This window comes from Poecilia formosa, unplaced genomic scaffold (assembly GCF_000485575.1).
Source record: "Poecilia formosa unplaced genomic scaffold, Poecilia_formosa-5.1.2 Scaffold119, whole genome shotgun sequence".
In the NCBI taxonomy this organism is placed as follows: Eukaryota; Metazoa; Chordata; class Actinopteri; order Cyprinodontiformes; family Poeciliidae; genus Poecilia; species Poecilia formosa.
The window spans coordinates 1,327,965-1,346,195 of NW_006800058.1; positions in this window are offsets into that span (position 1 = coordinate 1,327,965).

The following is an 18,231-nucleotide window of genomic DNA, read 5'->3' on the forward strand; positions in this document are numbered from 1 at the left end:
TGGCTTTAAAAGCCGCCATTTAGACAAGCAACTTTGGTTCATGTTCTACGGCACGCAAATTACGAAACCTTAAGGGAGACACTTGAAGAGAGGGGTGGGGAGGGGGAGGGTCTTTTCTTTTTTTTGCTAAATTAAGAAACCGAAACATAAATCCTTCCAAATCCAGCATGGTGCAAGACACTCCTCTCTGTGTAATCAGTTTTTAATAGTCATCAAGGGAGCTACTCTCCTCTCTATCGTCCCCTATGGTGAAATTATACGTGGATGAACCAACGACTGCTCGGTTGATTTCTGCAGCACTTCAGGGAATTGGAAGTCTCCCGGCTAGCAAGACGCTCAGGAGACTAAATGGAAGTGCTGCTCTGTTTCTTTTGTATGAAGGAAGAGAAGAACCACAACCACGTGAAAAAACGGCTCGGTTCACGTATGGTTGTGGCCCTAAAAAACATAATACAAATTTGCCTCATCCAGCAAAGGTGGTTGATGGAGACTTTTATTTTTTGTAATCAGGGTAAAATGATCACCAATGTAATTTTCTGACAATGTAAAACATTAAATGCTATACAAAGTATTTGTCTTTTTTAACCACGCTTTTACAAAGTGTAGAACCTTGTCTGTCCAGATTCTTTCACTGAATAGTTGACTTTGATGCTCCTAAATAAGATTTTCTTTTTTATAAAACTTGGCCAAAAATAGTATGCACTTTGAAAATGAGCTCAGCTGATGCACAGGCCTGCCAGGTGTTTGCTAATTGCTGCTGGCTAGTCTGAAGGAGCAGAGTGGGGGAGGGCTGCTCTGAGGCAGAGGCTCAGCTGGGGACTGAAGCTCTGAGAAGGAGCTGCGTCTCAAAGGCAGCTCCTACTCAGTGGTCACTCTGGTTGCCATGGAGATTAAGGATTTCTCAAACATTATTATAAAGTTTATTTGATAGGGACAGACACACATTGACATAGACAAACTGAATAAAACAGCAGTCCCATGTTTGCATCATGGTGCAATAGCAACAGCTAATTCGCAGCACTTGTCCCTAGTTGGGCTTTTAAAAAAATAACTCTAAAAGAATGTATGAAAGAATCAAAGCAACACTCCAGGTATGCTTTTTTTTAATGAGGAAATACAATTATAATATGATGTACAGCTTAAAAATGTTAAATTTACTTAATTTTGTCCTTTGAAATGTTAACTATGTTACATTCCTGTCTTTTTTTTGGGGAGGTTCTGTTCAATGATTTCAACTTTTTTGTATAATAATGTTACGGCAAAAATAAAACTAAAAGAAAAAAAGCGCAACTTTGGCCACAACGTTTTGAAAAAGGTGCCACAAAATCAGTCCTCTTAGGTTGCAACAATCACAAAAACAAAAACAAAAAAAAACATTGACTTTTTTTGTTTTTTGGGGGGATGCTCAGATCTCATAAATCGTCCAATGAGGAGATCTTCTCCTGGTTGGATGCTCTTGCTGAAGGCTGCTGACCTGCTGCAGTCAAGACAGGTTATGTAAGGTCTTTCTCTTTATCTGCTAGTTCCAACCTGCTGCCTTCAGCCAGACGTGGACCCATGTGTGCATCCCCATAAACTAAGGAAGACCCTAGCAACTGCAGCTAGCACTTGGCTGCAGCATGTGGTCAGCTCCTTGCCCCGTGATATTTAATGCTGCAGTGAAATAGTAACTTTTAGAGTTTTTTATTTTATTTTATTTTTTTTAAAACAAACAAACAAAAAACAGTGAAAAGCCCAGCCGGTGTTGGGTTTGACTATACGCCGCATTAGCAACCTGCTCAATTATTTAGACTGAGCTTGCCAGAATAACACTTTCCACTGCTGTAATTAATTTTAAGAATCCACAGTTCAGATTTTTATGTATAAATATTTCTTCTAAAGCAACAACTCCCACCGTTGCTCTGTTGTAGTAATTTAATATCACTTTGCTGCAGGTTACGGAAGGCAATAAAAGCTTCAAAATGTTCAAAACTCTATCCAAGCCGCCCGAGGAAGCAGGCGCTGATGGTGCCCAGATGGCTGAGTTATGATCCCCACGTCTGAGGGAAGCATCCCCGCTCTCTGACAGTGGGCCGTTACCCAAGAAAACACCGGAATACCTTGTTAAAGCCGTGCCTGCTTTGAGCTAATGGCTTTGACAGCCTGCTCTCTGTGCCCACCTTAGCACATATGTGCAAACAGTCCCTTATGTAGTGTAACAGGATGAGCTCCAGCTCCGTGATCTGAGAGAAAGAAAGATACGGGGGGGATAACTGCTGGCATCCTCTGTCCTCCATGGCTCAGAGCCAGCTGAGTCAGGAGCAAAGGCAAAATGAAGACACGTTCCTCTAAATGTAGCGGCTGCAGTGGGCCGAGGCGTTCAGGTGTAGAACTGACACCACTGAACTGCTGAGGACCTCAAATCTTCTATTTTGGCCTCCGTACAGTGTGTGACAGATACTTTAAGAAAAGGGCCTGAAATCCCAAAAATAGACAAGAATTATTTTACAGAAAGGGAAGGAAGATACAAGTTAATGGTTGATATGAATTTAAAAAAATAATTAGAGAATAAAAGCATGTATATATCAACCTGTGGAGTGACTGTGTGGAACAGTACAGCTAAAGAACTGAAGCAATGTTCTGTAGGCAATATCAAATTAGAGGGCGTACATTTTATTAAACATGTTCAATAAAAAGTGTTAAGAAAATAAATTTAAAAGAAGCTAGTTTTAAAACTTAACATGTCTTGATTCAAATGGCCTAATTGTGGCTTTAAAATCAGTAACGTATTCTGGCTTTTTGAACCTTAAAGTAACCGGAAGTAAAACAAAAGGGTTGCCAAGAATGATTGAAATGCCCTTTAACCGGGGGGGAAAAAAAAAAAAGAAAAAGTCCAACCTTTCAAAACCAACCGGGAAAAACCCGAAAAAACGCAAGAGGTCCCGGCCTGAAAAAAGGATAAAAAAAACCCCCGGGTGGAAGAACAAAAAAAACCCCTAATTGAAAAAAATAAAAAAAAAAAAAACACCTTCACTATAAAACTTTCTACACAGAAGTAACAAATTAGATTTGCTCTTGCAATTCTCCAAAGACGTCTTTGGACGTCTTTGCTTTTCTTTCTTTCTTTCCTTCTTCTTCTTTCCATTTATGTCAGGTAAATGAATGTATGTCTCTGTTGTTCTGCAGTTTCTATTGTAATTTTATGCGTTGCCTTCTATTGGATTAAACTACAATTCTGTGACGTCAACACGCATTGCTGTTTTCTTTTGAGTGACTACACGTGGCCGTCGCGAGAGGACCCAGGATCATAAAAGAGAGAGAACCAAACTTTTTCCAAAATTAACTAATTCAGAGAAATCTTCCTTAACAAAAGGTACAAGAAATATTTCTAAGTAGTTATATGGAAGATGGATATACACAATCAGTAAAATAATAAGGGAAATAATATGACAAGAGATATTCTTAGATGATTCAGTTTAATATAGTATTATTTGTGTGTGTGTGTGTGTGTGTGTGTGTGTAATATCTGAAAGAAAATGCAGCTTGGGAAACTGAAATACCTTGGTGCAAAGATGTTTATCATGCTACTAGCTAGTTTCATGACAATAGTCCCTTTGTTATGTACAGTAAAGGTGAATATTGTCAGACTATTATCAGATGAAAGGTCTGTGGCTTGTTAAAGTAAGATATGTAAACAAAGAAGCAACACAGTGCACAGCTCAGCTAGCGCCGCCATTGTGGTATGACGTCCTCCCACCATGTTGTACAACACCCTCTGTTGACGACGAATGCTGGGTTCCCCAGTCTGGTGGAAACGGGCGTCGGCTTTCAACGGAGCACCACAGTTTGAAGGCACCGAACCAGTTCAGGAACAAGAGTTCTCTCAGTTAAAAATGCTTGAATGGGTCTGGCTAACAGTGTAAGTCAGTCCTTTCCCTTTAAATGACGTCTACTTTAGTTTTACAGCTACGTCTCACTCAGTGTGTCGCGGTGTCACAATCACCAGCTGATGGTTTGACTCAGTTTGTCATTACACTATTTACTGCACAGCATGACACACAATCACTCTGCTCCAAATCTGCTGCTTGCTTACCTGCCAAAATATTTTCTGTTTTGATCCGTGTCTCTGCTTGTGCTGGAGCTTTTGGAGAGAAGTTGAGAGGTAGGTGCTGTCAGTTTGATTTGAGTTTTACTTGATAAAGGAGCACAAGTAAAAGAAAAAAAAAATGTATCGTAAGGTGCTTCCTGAAAATAAGGTGTGTCTGAATTTATACAACTTCAAATCATAGTTCTACAATTAACATGCAACCAAATATCCCCTATTACGGATTCCTTTGCTACGCTATAAAAGATTAAAAAAAAAAAAGACAGTGTGTCAACTGCTCTCCAGACAAGGTGAGTGGCTACAATCTGTTGTCTGCTACTGTTTCTGATATTAGGTTGTAAATCAAATCCTTTTGTAACTAAAATAATGTTTTTGGTAATATTAGTTTTGTTGTGTGTATTACAACTAGCACTTGTTTTAATTTCATAAGGTTGAGGTACAGTGCAACACTGAGTTCGGTTGGTAGGGAAGTGAATCTGAAAGATTAGATAGGAAGGGAAGATTGTAGTCGATCACTTCCATTCTGGACATAAACTTCTGAAGTCTTTTCTCTCTAGGAGCAGGCTGCTGTCTATCAAGAGGAAAACCTCACAACACAGGAACCGTTCCCTCCCAAATGCATCTGGATTGGCTGCCATGCACCTTTCCTCTAGAATCCATGACAGTCACTACACAGTACACCATCACCGATTATTATAACACTTTAGCTGGTTCCCTTGTTTGCACACTCTCTTACCCTTGACTGTAGCTGACAAACTCCTAGGAAAGTCCATTCGCTTAGAGTTCTTTTGAAAACACTTCAACTTACATAAAACGACTGCAGTCATTGTCATTGTCCGAGCGCTGAATGTGCCTGCTGGTGTTTTCAAGAGTGACCTGTACCTGATCAGAGATGAGCTGACCGTCTGAACACCCAGGCCCAGACACCCAGACATATTACAGTTTTCTCTTTGAAAAGCATAGGGTGGCAACATCTCAGCTATACTGGAAGCTAAAGCTGTATATATTAACAAAGAGGAAGTTATTTTTTTTGTAAAACAGTAGGCAAGAAGTTGCTTGACAAGGTAGGGCAATTTCACTGACAAAAACCTTGGTGATTCAGGCGACATCCAGGCAACCATGGTCTGTTATTTATGTTTCACTCCTTTTTTCTCCGAGTCTTCCTGGATACTGAAGGTGTCCTTTACCTTTGGTCACTGTGCCCAAAACACAGCAGCTGAGATGTGGTTATACACCTAATACATATATGGAGATATGATAAAGGCTGATTTGATCTTTTCTTAATCTTGAAACCTGTCTTAGTTACTTTATTGACCATATAAATGTATTTTTTAATTGTGACATACGCATACATTATTGGAAAGGCTTTTGGAGGCTAAAACAGTTTCTCTTCTAGGTAAGTTTTGTGAGTATAAGTTTGCTGATTGCCATTTCACTTAATCTCACAAAACTTTCCTAAAATAGAAACTTTTTTTAGGCTCCAAAGAGCCTCTCCAAAAGTTTCAATAGGCTTTGCACCATCCAGTTATTGGCTTTAAGGAAGTCCAGGCAGTGGGTCCCAATCAATTAAGACAGTTATTTATTTGAAAAACCGGGCATTGCGGATTGTGTGAAGAATGAAATCTCCGAGCTTGAGAGGATGGAAGTCTGTCTCTCGATGTTTTTAAGAAAAGCTAATCGTTAGGATTAGAGAGATGACTGTTATGGTGGTCTGGGTAAACCTCTGACAACCTAATGGAAGTCAATGTCCTCCAAAGTGACGGAGGATCCACTAAATGTTGGCAGGTGTGTGAGTTTACTCAGTGATATGGAAGGATAAACGACAAGATAATGAGTCCAGTAGACTCTAACCAGACAGAATGACACAGACGGCTAAACTTTTTCTTGAGTCTGTTTCATCCTGTGTTTAACTTTCTGTCAGAGTTTTATTACCAAATGCGTACAAGATCTCCAATCTAAGAAAGGAGATCTTGTACACATTGATGTAGTCACACATTGATGTGTGACTACATCAATGTGACAGAAAGTCACATTTTCTTTGTAGACGCCTTTCTTGACACTCAAGGTCATGTCACAGAACTTAACATAAAAACACACGCAATATTAAAACAGACAACAAAAGTAAGTACAAAAATAGAATTAAATTTTTTTTTGTTCTTCTGAAGACCATTTATTGTAAAACGAAAAAGAAAAAAAACTTGTGATAAATCTTTTTTTTTTTTTGGATTTAATCATCATAAATGTTAAAAAAAATTAAAGTGTGGCATTTTTTAAGTATTAAAATCCATCAGTTTTTCATTTTCTCTTCATCTTACCAGCTGCTGCCTGACTTTTCCTCACATCTGCTTGACAACTCGACCAAAAGTGGAAGTGTGTTCCTCTGTGGAAACCTGCATGTTTCTACTGCACAGATAGTTTGATTTGTGAAAAACTGCATACTCACAGGTTTGGTGCACACACACTGCTTGTTTATCTGGCCATACAGGTTTTCTCTCCTTATCTATGCAGTCAGTGGTGGATATACAGACTATGCCTCTCTACTATAGTTACTTTTCAATCACAGTTCATTTTAAATCTTGTCAAAAGTGTTAGCCATTTTATTTTCCGAGAAAAACCAAAGATTTGACCCATTTGTTGTGAAAACAGAAGTCTTGAGAAGCTTCAATATTTCTTTCGTAGGTCTCCTCTGTTAAAGCATCGCTTTATAATACAGTTCATTTGAAAGAACTCCAAGGGCAACCATCCTGACAGATCTTTTAAAACGACAGTACAAGATTGTAAGAATTGATATTTATTTTGCAATTATTAATAAGTGATCGCCGTGGTAGATCAGCTACCACTGTACAGCTAGTCTACAACAGCGGTGGTCGATTAGCTAAATTAAACACTTGCTCTACTGATAATATGTCAGAGAGTTTGTATGTGGGTCGACTTTTTTTTTATCTGAACCAAAACACACCAAATTCAGCTGCGCGTCTACATGTTAAGGTTGTCAAAGTCAACCTAGCATAACTGACCTACTTCCCTTACCCTCGCTACCTTTTTGTTTTAAATAAAAATATTTTCCTTACCTTATCTAGTTGTCATATTGTTGACAATTAGTAGCAAAGCACTGTCCCTTTTTCTTTTATATAATCGCATATACATTTAAGATTTAACGCTTTATGTTGACTTCTTGACAGCTAAAGCCAACGGTAGTCATCATCCATCATCTGGAGGTAAAAAGCAGTTTTTGCCCTCCAGAAGGGAGGGTTTTGCATATGTGACGTCAAAGACATGTCTGTTGACGTCACATGTTTATTCCTCTGTTTGTTCAGTAATGTTCTGTGATTCAACTCTATTGCCTTCACAGAAAAGATCTATTAAACCTGAGATGAAAGTAGGCAAAAGGTGAACTCTGGTAACCAAAAAAAGGATTTCAGAGGTCAACTGATTGTTTACTTGGGGGTATGAGAAAAATAGGGGTTTGAATACAATAAAATACATTTAGGTCTGGGTCTGTCATCAGATAATAAATAAAAAACAATCAGTTAAAGCAACATTGTGCAGAAAACTCCAGCAAAGCAACTAATACATGCTGTTTACTTGAGAACAAAAATAAGCCAGTGGCTGTGTTAAAGCAATTGTCAGCATTGTAACGCACAAGAAATTCTCTTAAATAGGCACAGCCTAATCTGATGGGAGAAAGGTGTTTCTACCAATTACTCTACCCTATTTGTTCATTTTGTTTTTGGAAAGTAAGGTCTAAATCTCCTTTTATTGATCTTTGCTGCGCCGGATGGGTCCAGTCTTTCCTACCAGTCTGGAGCCGTCTGCAGCTCGGTTCCATGAGTGAAGGCTGACAGTGGATGGCAGTGTTGCTCTGCAGGAAATCTGCCACCTGACGTACGATAATAAGAATGGTCTGCGCCACGCTCATGAGTATTTCTAACAATTCCAAATCAAACTTTTCTTCTTTTTTTTTTCCATTTTGAAAGGCAAGGACAAGAACAATCATTGAATCTATGGAAAAGCACACAGACAAGTAAATCTCTGTGAATTGCCCTTGGCTGTAGGCAGAGTAAGTGATCATCCTTTGTTAGAATATATGGTGGAGGGGTAAAGCCCCCCCGCCTTACCCTCTCACTGATCGCAGTTTTCCCTCCTTTTGAAGACTGAAAATATATGTATCATTTATCACCTTCTAAAACAGCTTGTAAAGCTGCCCCTGAGCAAGGCTCTTAACTGCAAGGCGCTGCGGTGAATACATCTGCAGAGGCTTTTAAAGTGGGTCTGATCATACGGAGCATGCTGGCACAAAGGCACTACCTGCTCTATAAACAGGGACTTTGAAAGGTATTTAAGTTTACCCACTAAATTTGAACCAAACATATTAGTTTGTAAATGTAATAATCTAATATTAACTACTTTTCATTGTTTAAAAAATATCCCACCTAAATGTTCTGATAAGAATAAGATAGTTCAGTCAACCATTAGCTGTTCTCATATTGTTGAAAATTTAGGATGTTTTAGACAGTTTGTATATTGTTATTGAATACATCAACTGTTTAGGTAATAAAAATGAACCATCATGTGATTTATGTTTGGGGGAGTTTCAGTAGAAGCAACAACTTTAGTGCATGTTTAGCTTTAACTCATGTAGCCACTGCGCTAAAGCTAAAAACAAACTTGCTAGCTAGCACAAATTCTTAACCTTGAGGTGGTAGCTGCCATTGGAGAGGATGTCTTAGCTATAGATGGCAGGAAAAAGGTTTACATTCTCTTTTGGGTTTCATTTAGCCATTTCAAAATGAAACATCACTAACAGTTTCCAGTAGCGTTTTTTATGCTAATTTGGAAGTATAGCAATAGAAAAGGTTTGTGGAAAGTGGACAATTTTAAATAACTTCCTCTGTTTTGCAGAAAGGATTTTGACTTTTCCAAAAAAGAGTTAGTGCACTACAGGACAGATCAAAACACATTTGCTGACTAAGTTCTGACTTAGCCAACATGTATCTCACAGGACTGATAAGCTGTTTGGCGTGTGTTAGAATTGCTTTTTTCTCTCTATGTCTCATGTGACATTGCCAGTATTCATTGATATGACAGAACAATTACAACTGTCCTGAAAACCTGCGTGGTCCATGCTGGTTTGCAACTTCTACTTCCTGTTTAATACAGCCATGCGTAGCCTCAACATCCACTTGATTTGATGTAAACACACCTAATTTGCATTTTCTATTTTTTTATGTGACATTTTTATAGTTTGCTCAAAATTGGTTTGACAAGTGGATGGAAATACAGCACATGACAATATTTTTCCAATGTTTCATTGTCCTTTTTAAAAAAAAAAATTCATCTCCCCTCAGGTACAAATGTGTATTTGACAAATAGATGAGTAATAGTCAATATTAACTGCGACTGCATAGTTTTCAATATATTTTACCTTTCTCAAGTATTGGTAAAGGGTACTCTTTCAATCTCATCCTTTCGTAAATGCAGCCATTTCCTCTTCAAAGTACCCAATCTCCACTGGAAATCGGGTACTTCAACATTAATTCATTTCAGTGAAAACAAAAAAATAGGATTTGTCATCAATAAATTGAATTCTCATTTGCAAACTTTTGAAAAAAATCTACTTGAATTTTTATTTTTATTGTCTTTGAGCTCTGTCAGACAACAAATCCACCTCAGCATGGTCATCTACTTCAGCATCTTCAGCTCCACCAGAACATCTAAAATCCTTTCTAATCTAATAAGCATTCTTTGGCCATTTGCTCTGGACACCACTAGGCTGATACGCAACTGGCTTAGTGTTAGCTCCACTTCCCTACCTGTCTTTATGTCATATACAGCCCTTAGGCTACATAACGTCATCGGTGGCGACAGTGGAACGAGTTTGACCCGCAATTGGTAGGTGGCCATTTACCATGAACATGGGGAAAAAAAAGATACTCTTTTTTTTTTTTAACTCAAAACTGAAGTAATCTTCTTAAGTGGTTGTAAAAAACCTATAGCTTATAGTCTAAAGACAAACATTTTTTTTCGCAATACTTTCAAAAACAAAATGGTAACAGTAATAGTCAAACTCTCAGGTGAAACATCACCGCTGATGGATGGTGTCCACTTTAACAGACAAATGATAAACTGCAATTTCCTCCCAATATGAAATTAAAAGTTCCAAGTGTCCAAAGTTGTTTTAGTCCTTAGTAGTTCACTGATGTGATAATATGTGTTACATCTTACCATAAATGGACTAATTGTGTGTCTGGGTTTGATCAAATTTTTGTAAACTTGCAGGCTGACCAGGAGGTGGCAGTATTTGGAGTGGCATATAAGAGTCTATTGCAGTGGCTTATATGAAAGTACTGTACACCATCAATAACCACACATGTACCAGAAAAGACTTTTTAGAGCTACTTCTATAGTGAATACTAGCTAGGCCTTAAAAAGTTAATAACAAAGCAGTTTTGATTAAGCATGAAAGTACTAGTTAAAGAGGTAAGTGGGTGTATTTTAAAAAATGATCAGAATTTAATTAATAACTAAACTATTTGATTTTCTTTTTCCACATTTTTTTCACATCTTTTTTTTTAATCAGATGCATTGCTTCAAATTTACCAACATAACTGGTTACACTGTTTGTTTTTGAAAAATTCTTAGTTCATTTTATCAACTACCAACATAGTTTTTAACTCTTTCTTTAGTTCCATATTAATTCTGACAGGCTGTAGAAATGAACGGTTTAAGTCCAGACTGGCGTCCAAGCAGATTATTGCATTGCAGTTGTAGTAAGTTTTGGATTCGATGTTGCTGACCTCAGAGCCACGGTGTCTTCTGCTGAGTTCGAGTTCCTCGGTTTCAGATGTCCTCTCACCAGCAGTTCTGCTCAGCAACCCTGTGATCCTCGTTGTTTTTCGGCCACTTAAAGCTGATAATGAAATGTATGCACTGGGAGCCGAGCTGGCGATTAATCAGAGCAGATGTGTATCTAGGTGAGTGCCAGACCAGGTCTCTGGGGCACGGCGGGCCTGACAGCTTCGACTCCTACGCTGGCTTTCGTAGGCAAGTCGAGCCCTCGCCTCTCACCCAAGCTTCGTCACTGACAACGCATGTGCCAGCCAGACTTATTACAATTAATTAGCCCGTGCCAAAATGTCCTTACACTTCAGAAGCGATCAAGCCTCGCTTCACCAACAAAAAAGGGCTGCTGGTGGGCTGTTGTCATGATTACTGGCCCGATAAATCTCTTGATAATTGAAACGGTTGTAATTCCTCTTCGCTATGATCAAGTGACATGCTCGTTAGGGTGTGTTTTTGTTAGCCTTACATTTACACTCATGAGGCGTCCTGGAGGAGTCATCGTGTACTTTTATGTAGGAGTTATTAGAGTATTTATTTTTTTAGTCTGATATAAAGAGCAACAACCTGAGCTGTAAAGTGCTTCACAGGACAACACAATGTACTGTAAAACATGTTTTTCTTTTGCTCAGTTTCACTTGTGCACTGAAGCAGTACTTTTCAAAATATCTGATTATACCTAAAAAAAATCGGCTACCGGGGAAAAACTGATAAATGCTGAATTTTGCCTTCTTTTGAATAGTTTTTGCTTAGTGTTTGTGCCCTTTGACATTAATCTAAGTAACAAAACTAAGTTTTTTACACAAACACAGAGGTACTGCTATCACGTGACAGTCACTTTCAAGGAATAAAGACACATTTCTGGAAAAAAGCAAGCTAACATGTTTCACAAGTCACACCTACAGGTTTCACACTGAACAAAATTTAACATCACAAAAATAAAGACAAAATGCAGGTTTTAAATAATCATTTAATTTGTTAAAGAAGAAAACTACAAAAAATAAAATAAAATAAACAAACATCCTTTTGTGAATGCTAACTCACTGTAGGTTTGCTGGAAATTCAAAGTCATAAACAATCTCTTTGCCACTCTTTCCACAGACGTCAATGAGATATCAGGTTTTGCTGGGTTGCATTTGAGATCTTTACGTATACTTCATGATGTAAGACAAGTTCCACTAAACTCATTTCCTAACTCTACAGGTCAGGGCAGTTGTCAGGGCAGTGTTGCGTCACAGCGAAGTTTCTGGGTTTGAATACCAACCTGGAGCCTTTCTGTTTGAAGTTTGTGTGTTACACCTGTCCATTCGTGGGTTTCTACCCATTAAATTACAATAAAAACAAAATAGACAGACTTTCTGGTACCAAGCACCTGCCTGGCTCTAACTTTACTGATAGAAAAATGCAGACAGGAGGCAGATAAAAAGTCCAGAAGAACAGACAACTGTTTAAGCTAACTAGTGAATTTTAGCTGTACTGTGGCTGGGAGTTGCACGTTCAGCCAAGGTTCACATCATCCATAATGACACTCAGTGTGTGTATATTTGTGTCTTTTCTTGTTTTGTCTCGACAAAAAAAAGAAGAGTTACTCTCTACCACCATGTGTCCTTTAAGGGCAGAGGCTGGGCCAGTAGTGACTTATTCAGGGTCAGGGTGCACCCTGCATTTTGCTCACTGACCGCTGGAGAGAGACACCAATCCCAGTGATCCTGTAACAATTAGATGGGTAAAAAAATAGTAATGGATTGATGAGTCTTCATATATCTTTAAAAAAAAGTATGTGTGAAAAGATTAATCTTCCTTAAGTCAACACCATTACAGAACGCCTTCAGTGTGCAGCGTGACAAATTGTAACTCTCAAGCTGTCTGTCATTTTCTCCCGTCTTATCACTACAGATTTCCCCAACTGCTAAGGGAAGGCGTTCAGCTAATTAACGAAAATAGAAATGATGCTAATCCATTTCTTTGGTCCATTTAGCAGGACTTGGTTCACAGACATAAAGCTGACCGTGGCGCATTGGATGCCTAATGAGGCATATAGGCTTAACTTCAATGCTTTGATTACAATACAAGTGTGATATTGTAGTTTTAAGTATGAACCTGTGTGCCCATACACTCATTCTTCATATCCTTGACATCCCATTCAGGGCTGTGGGAGAGAGAGTTGGAGGCCATGCCAGAGGTCAACAGATGTGACCTGGGACGGCTTACTAAAGGTTCAAGACAGGTTAACCAAGAGCGGTGCAGTTAAATCTGTCTCCGGTTGAGAGTTAGAGAACCCACAATTTGTGCTATGAAGCAATGGCTCCAACCACAGCTCCACCATGAAGACTTGTGCAAATTCTGAAGTATAAATTAAAGTAAAATATAAAAAAAAGTGTACACACAAAGCAGGAGGTTATAAACATGAAAACTTTGACATGAGGTACAGTAGGTGCTACAATTACATTAGTGTAATGTAATTTAGAGCCTGAGGTTAGTTTAGGGCAAAGGGTTGAAACTTCTTCAAAGTGACACCACAGTAAATACTAGCGTTCTAGGTACATGACTTATTAAACAGTAGGACAACCAAACCTCCTTTGTAATGTCATTAAAGAACACACAAAACGCAACAAAATCATTCTTATACTTTGACCCTGCATTGTTAGTTGAAGACAATGTTATAAATTGTCACTGGATGTCATGCAGTGTGAACTTTTTTGCTGAAAATGAAGCAAAAAAATTAAAGTTAAGCAGGTAATAGAAGGTTTTGGTCACAGGTCTTTATTGGGAAAACTCATTGACTATAAACTCTTAAACACAAAGTGGTTCCAAGAATCTGGCCAATCACATTCAAATGTCAAAAGAAGTACATCAAAAAATTTTACAAACTGCTTTATAAAATACCATTTTAGTTCACATTGTCTCAATGGTAGAAATATTAAAATCAATGTGTACAAATCAATTTATATATGAGAACAATAAAAAGGCAATATAATAAATAGATCAAGCACTGAGCACACAATTCAAGAATACTTTTTCAAAAAGTTCACTAAACATATTGCAACCCACCTCATAGAGTTGTTATATTTTTATTTTTATATTGCTTTTCCTTCATTTTATTTTGAAAAACCAGAAGTCCTTTGAGTTGACAGGAAGTCAACTTAACACATAACTCCAGTTGGCTTAACATCGGAGCTCGCTAATGGAGCAGCCGCAAAATCCCCAAGCAAAGTGCGAAGAATCCAGCCAAACATATTTGGCTGGATTTAAACTTGATTGTGAGTTAGTTTGTGATTTTTTACTTTCTACATCTCTTGTTCAGACTTGGATGAGCGCAGAGGGAGGAAGGTACTTCAACAAACCATCCCACTTCCTTGGTAGGTAGACTTTGTCACGTGCCATACCGCTGAAAGGAGCGTGGGGATGGAAAGAGTGTAGTTTCACAGACAATTTATTTACAGTTTATCTAATTAACTAAGCATTGTGAGGAACATTTTGTCATAAAAAAAATTTATTAGGACATTAAAATAAATTTTTACACATTTTACCATCAAGTTAAATGCGAAATTCGTAAAGTAGTTATTTTATTGTTAAAATGTGATTAATTGAATTTCATTGTATGTTTTATGTTTTAAAAAATGGGTCAGATTCTGGCACCGTGATAGCAACAAGTGAAAACTATTAAGTAGCTACAGATCTCTGCTTCATAACTTTTTACTGTTAGTTTTCTATTTGAGAAATGCGTTGTTGTACAACATTCTGATTAATTAATTGTGTATTGAACATTATTATTTCACGTCGGAATTTATACTATGATATGAGCATAAGGGGCGTCTGGTTTACAGCAATCTCTCTGTGGATGTCTGTCTACGGTGCATTGAAAAGTCTTGCTTGCTTCGTGCGCCTAGTGCAGCATGTTTCAAGCATGCAGCCGATGTTGTAGTTAGAAAATATCACTTTTGCTGCTATGAGAGACTATGTTATGTGATGTAGTTGCATGAAACCTCAAAATCCAATATGGCTACCTTCAGTGGTGGGAAGTAGTTGTACTTCGTTACTGTACTTAAGTACAATTTTCGTGTATCTGTACTTTACTTAAGTAGATTTAATAATGGGTACTTTCTACTTTTACTCCACTACATTTTACAGTAAGTATTTGCACTTTCTACTTCACAACATTTCTACAAAACCGTCGCGTTACTCGTTACATTGCTCTTTTTTCCGTTAAAATGTGAAGTACAGGGACTTAAGGTGGCGCCGTAAAATCCAAGCAATAACGTGACTTAGTGTCTGTTGTCACCCATCCCCTCCACATTTACTCGCACGCGGAGCTCCAGACATGCTCCGCGGGAGTAGATGTCTGTCTGATCGTCAGTAATATAATAGCGCTGCACAAATTGACATGTAACATCAGCAGCGCTTCGCTTTCACAGACGGTGGGGACTTCGTCCAACTTTTAGCGTCACTTGGAAGGAAAACTTGAAGAAAAGTAAGATCTGTGGACATGATGCTGGCAAAGCTAGCTGTACAGACACACATGTTGCATCTGCAATGAAAAAAAGTTGTCACTCATGCACTGAATTATTGTGTGGAGGTGTTGACTGAGGTGTTGCTTATATGGGACAACGCTGTGACCAAAGTGCAATATAGTGATATGAACGATTCCATTCTACTGGACGGATCTTTACTAAGTCCTGAAGGACTGAAGCCTCACGGAGAGCCGTTCTTTGTTCTTGTAATTTTCTGCGTACACTGCAGTAGCTGTTATTTTATTCAATTAAAATATATATTTATTTAAATGGAAAATACATAAAACAAGAACGTAGAGCGTGCTCATTGTTTTCGTCACCTGTCATGGTGGCAGACGTTGCAGCTGGAGGGAGGATGAAAACAGTCATGGTGCTCCTTCTGCTTGGTTACGTCTTGCTTATTGTGCCTTGGACAGTGTTCATAGTTGAGCGTTGACCATTAATTGCTATGTTTAATGGTGCAGACAGTTGTGGTTTCTGACATTGGCAATATGGACAACCGCCCAGGGCGTTATTTTTTTAGGGCGGCAGGAGAGCTCTGTGTATTGTAGCACAGAGATGAAAGCAAATCGGAATGAAGAAGAGTTTGAATTGATACTGCTTAAATTTATTTCACCTCTAAGTATTTCATATCTAGGTGTTTTTATAGGATTGTGGATCTTTCACATCAATTTGAGAAGCAATTTTGATAGGTGCACTTAATTTTATTGTGTCACTTAGCGCGGGGTGCTGGTCTTTGTCTTGTCTTGGTCTCGGGTTCGGTGGTCTAGATTACAACTCTTCTATGTGGCTCCTTGGTTCAATGTCCTCCCCTGCCAGTTGGATTTCTTTCAAAATAAAAGCCACTACTGGCAAAACAATTGAAGTTCATGCTATGTTAGGACAGGAGACAAGATGTTTCCATCCCTGAAATTATGATGCATAGAATCACATATCTAAGTCTAAACTATGTTACAGAGTAAACACAATAAAAACATGCTTTATCTGTGGCATTGTTCATTAAAATGGCACATTACTGATGTATTAAAATTAAATACGATTGGTTCACTTAATGATATTAGCGATTAGGTAATGCATTCAGCAAGTACTTTTACTTTGAATACTTAAGTATTTTTAAAAGCCAGTACTTTTTTACTTTTACTTAAGTAAAATGTTAATGTGGTACTTTTACTTTTACTTGAGTACATTTTTGTCTGTGTATTTGTACTTTTACTTAAGTACATTTTTTGAGTACTTTCTTCACCACTGGCTACCTTAGACATAAAAGTTTATAACAGTGATAAAAAAACAAACAAACTGTCATTTGTGGGGTTGTTTGAGTACTTGTATCTGATTAAATATTTTATGGACACACGTTTCTAATTCCTAATCGGCAACTAATGCTTGCTTTTTGCTCTCTTTACTCAAATATATGTACAGTTTCCGTTATCATTTGTCCCCCTTTCTGTTTATCTTTATATCACCCTATTTTTACTTTCATTTCTTGCCTATTGTGTATCAGTGATGGAGTCATTTTCGTACCCCAGTTTAATTTCTTTCCTTATCCATCGGAAAGGACGGAGAGAAACACTGAAGAAAAAGAAGGAAAAGCAAGTGAGAGGCAGTAAAGAAAGGAAAGGGTCTTACGTGGTTTTCTAGGAATCCTTCATCATTTCAGCTTTATTTAATCAACCTGATAATCTTAACATTTTGCTGTTTTCACATTGTGATTATTTTGAACTTCCTCCTTTCAGTTATTGACTTAATATTACTCAAGTAGTCACTACTGTTGTTTTTACTGGTTTTCTATCACTTTACTACACACTAATCTGTCATGTAGAGACATAGTTTAGATTAGAAATAGTGATGATCTAGTTATTGATGTTGGATTGCTGCTACGTAGCTGTATGTTTTCTGTCCAACAGACCAAAATAAATTAAAAATAAAAAAGTAGTTATGGCAAACATAACTACAGAATGGACAGGTCAGCTAATTAGCTTAAATTTGCCTCTTAAAATATGTACCAGTTAGTTGAAAGTTAGTCTGTAGCATTGCAGTATTTGTTTACACTCATTAACACAGAATTTTAATAAACCATAAAATGATAAAACTTCCCAAGCAAATGTTTAAAGTGCATTGGGTTGCACTTTACATTGATTCTTGAGAACAGGGATAAAACAGGTCCTATGGATAAAGCACAAAATTTGAATAAAATATACAATAATATAATTTTTTTCAAATATCTGACTAAACTAACCTGGGTCATGTGAGCACAACAATGTATATTTTTCTTGTGTTTGCTGAATATTTTTTTATTTTAAACATTGTAGTCAGTGGATGATGCCTGTGAAATCCCTTGTCCCGGAGCAGAACTCAATATATTATAATAGTTTAAAACAATTAAAGAAATACTAAAATTATATATTATGACAATTAAGTATAAGTAGTCGTATAAATAATTATACAAGTATCGATAAATTGAATTAAAAATCATTTTTATATATTTTCCAACTCCATTGAAATTTGTCCCTAGTTTTTCTCAACACCGTTGGACATGAAAAGAATGTAAAAAAATCAGGCATTATTGAGGGGCACCAGAACTTCTGAGGACCCCATGATGTCATCTTTTCTCTTCTTTTGCTAAGAGAGCTAGTTAGCTCTGGTTAGCTTATGTTATTCTTTAGTTTTTTCTTTTGTTTTATTCCTAAGTTGCTTGTCACAACCATGATGTGTCAACACCATAACTGACAATTTTCAAAACTTTGGTGAAATTTTGTGAAATAAAAGCTTAATTTTGGTAAACTGTAAAGATTTAAT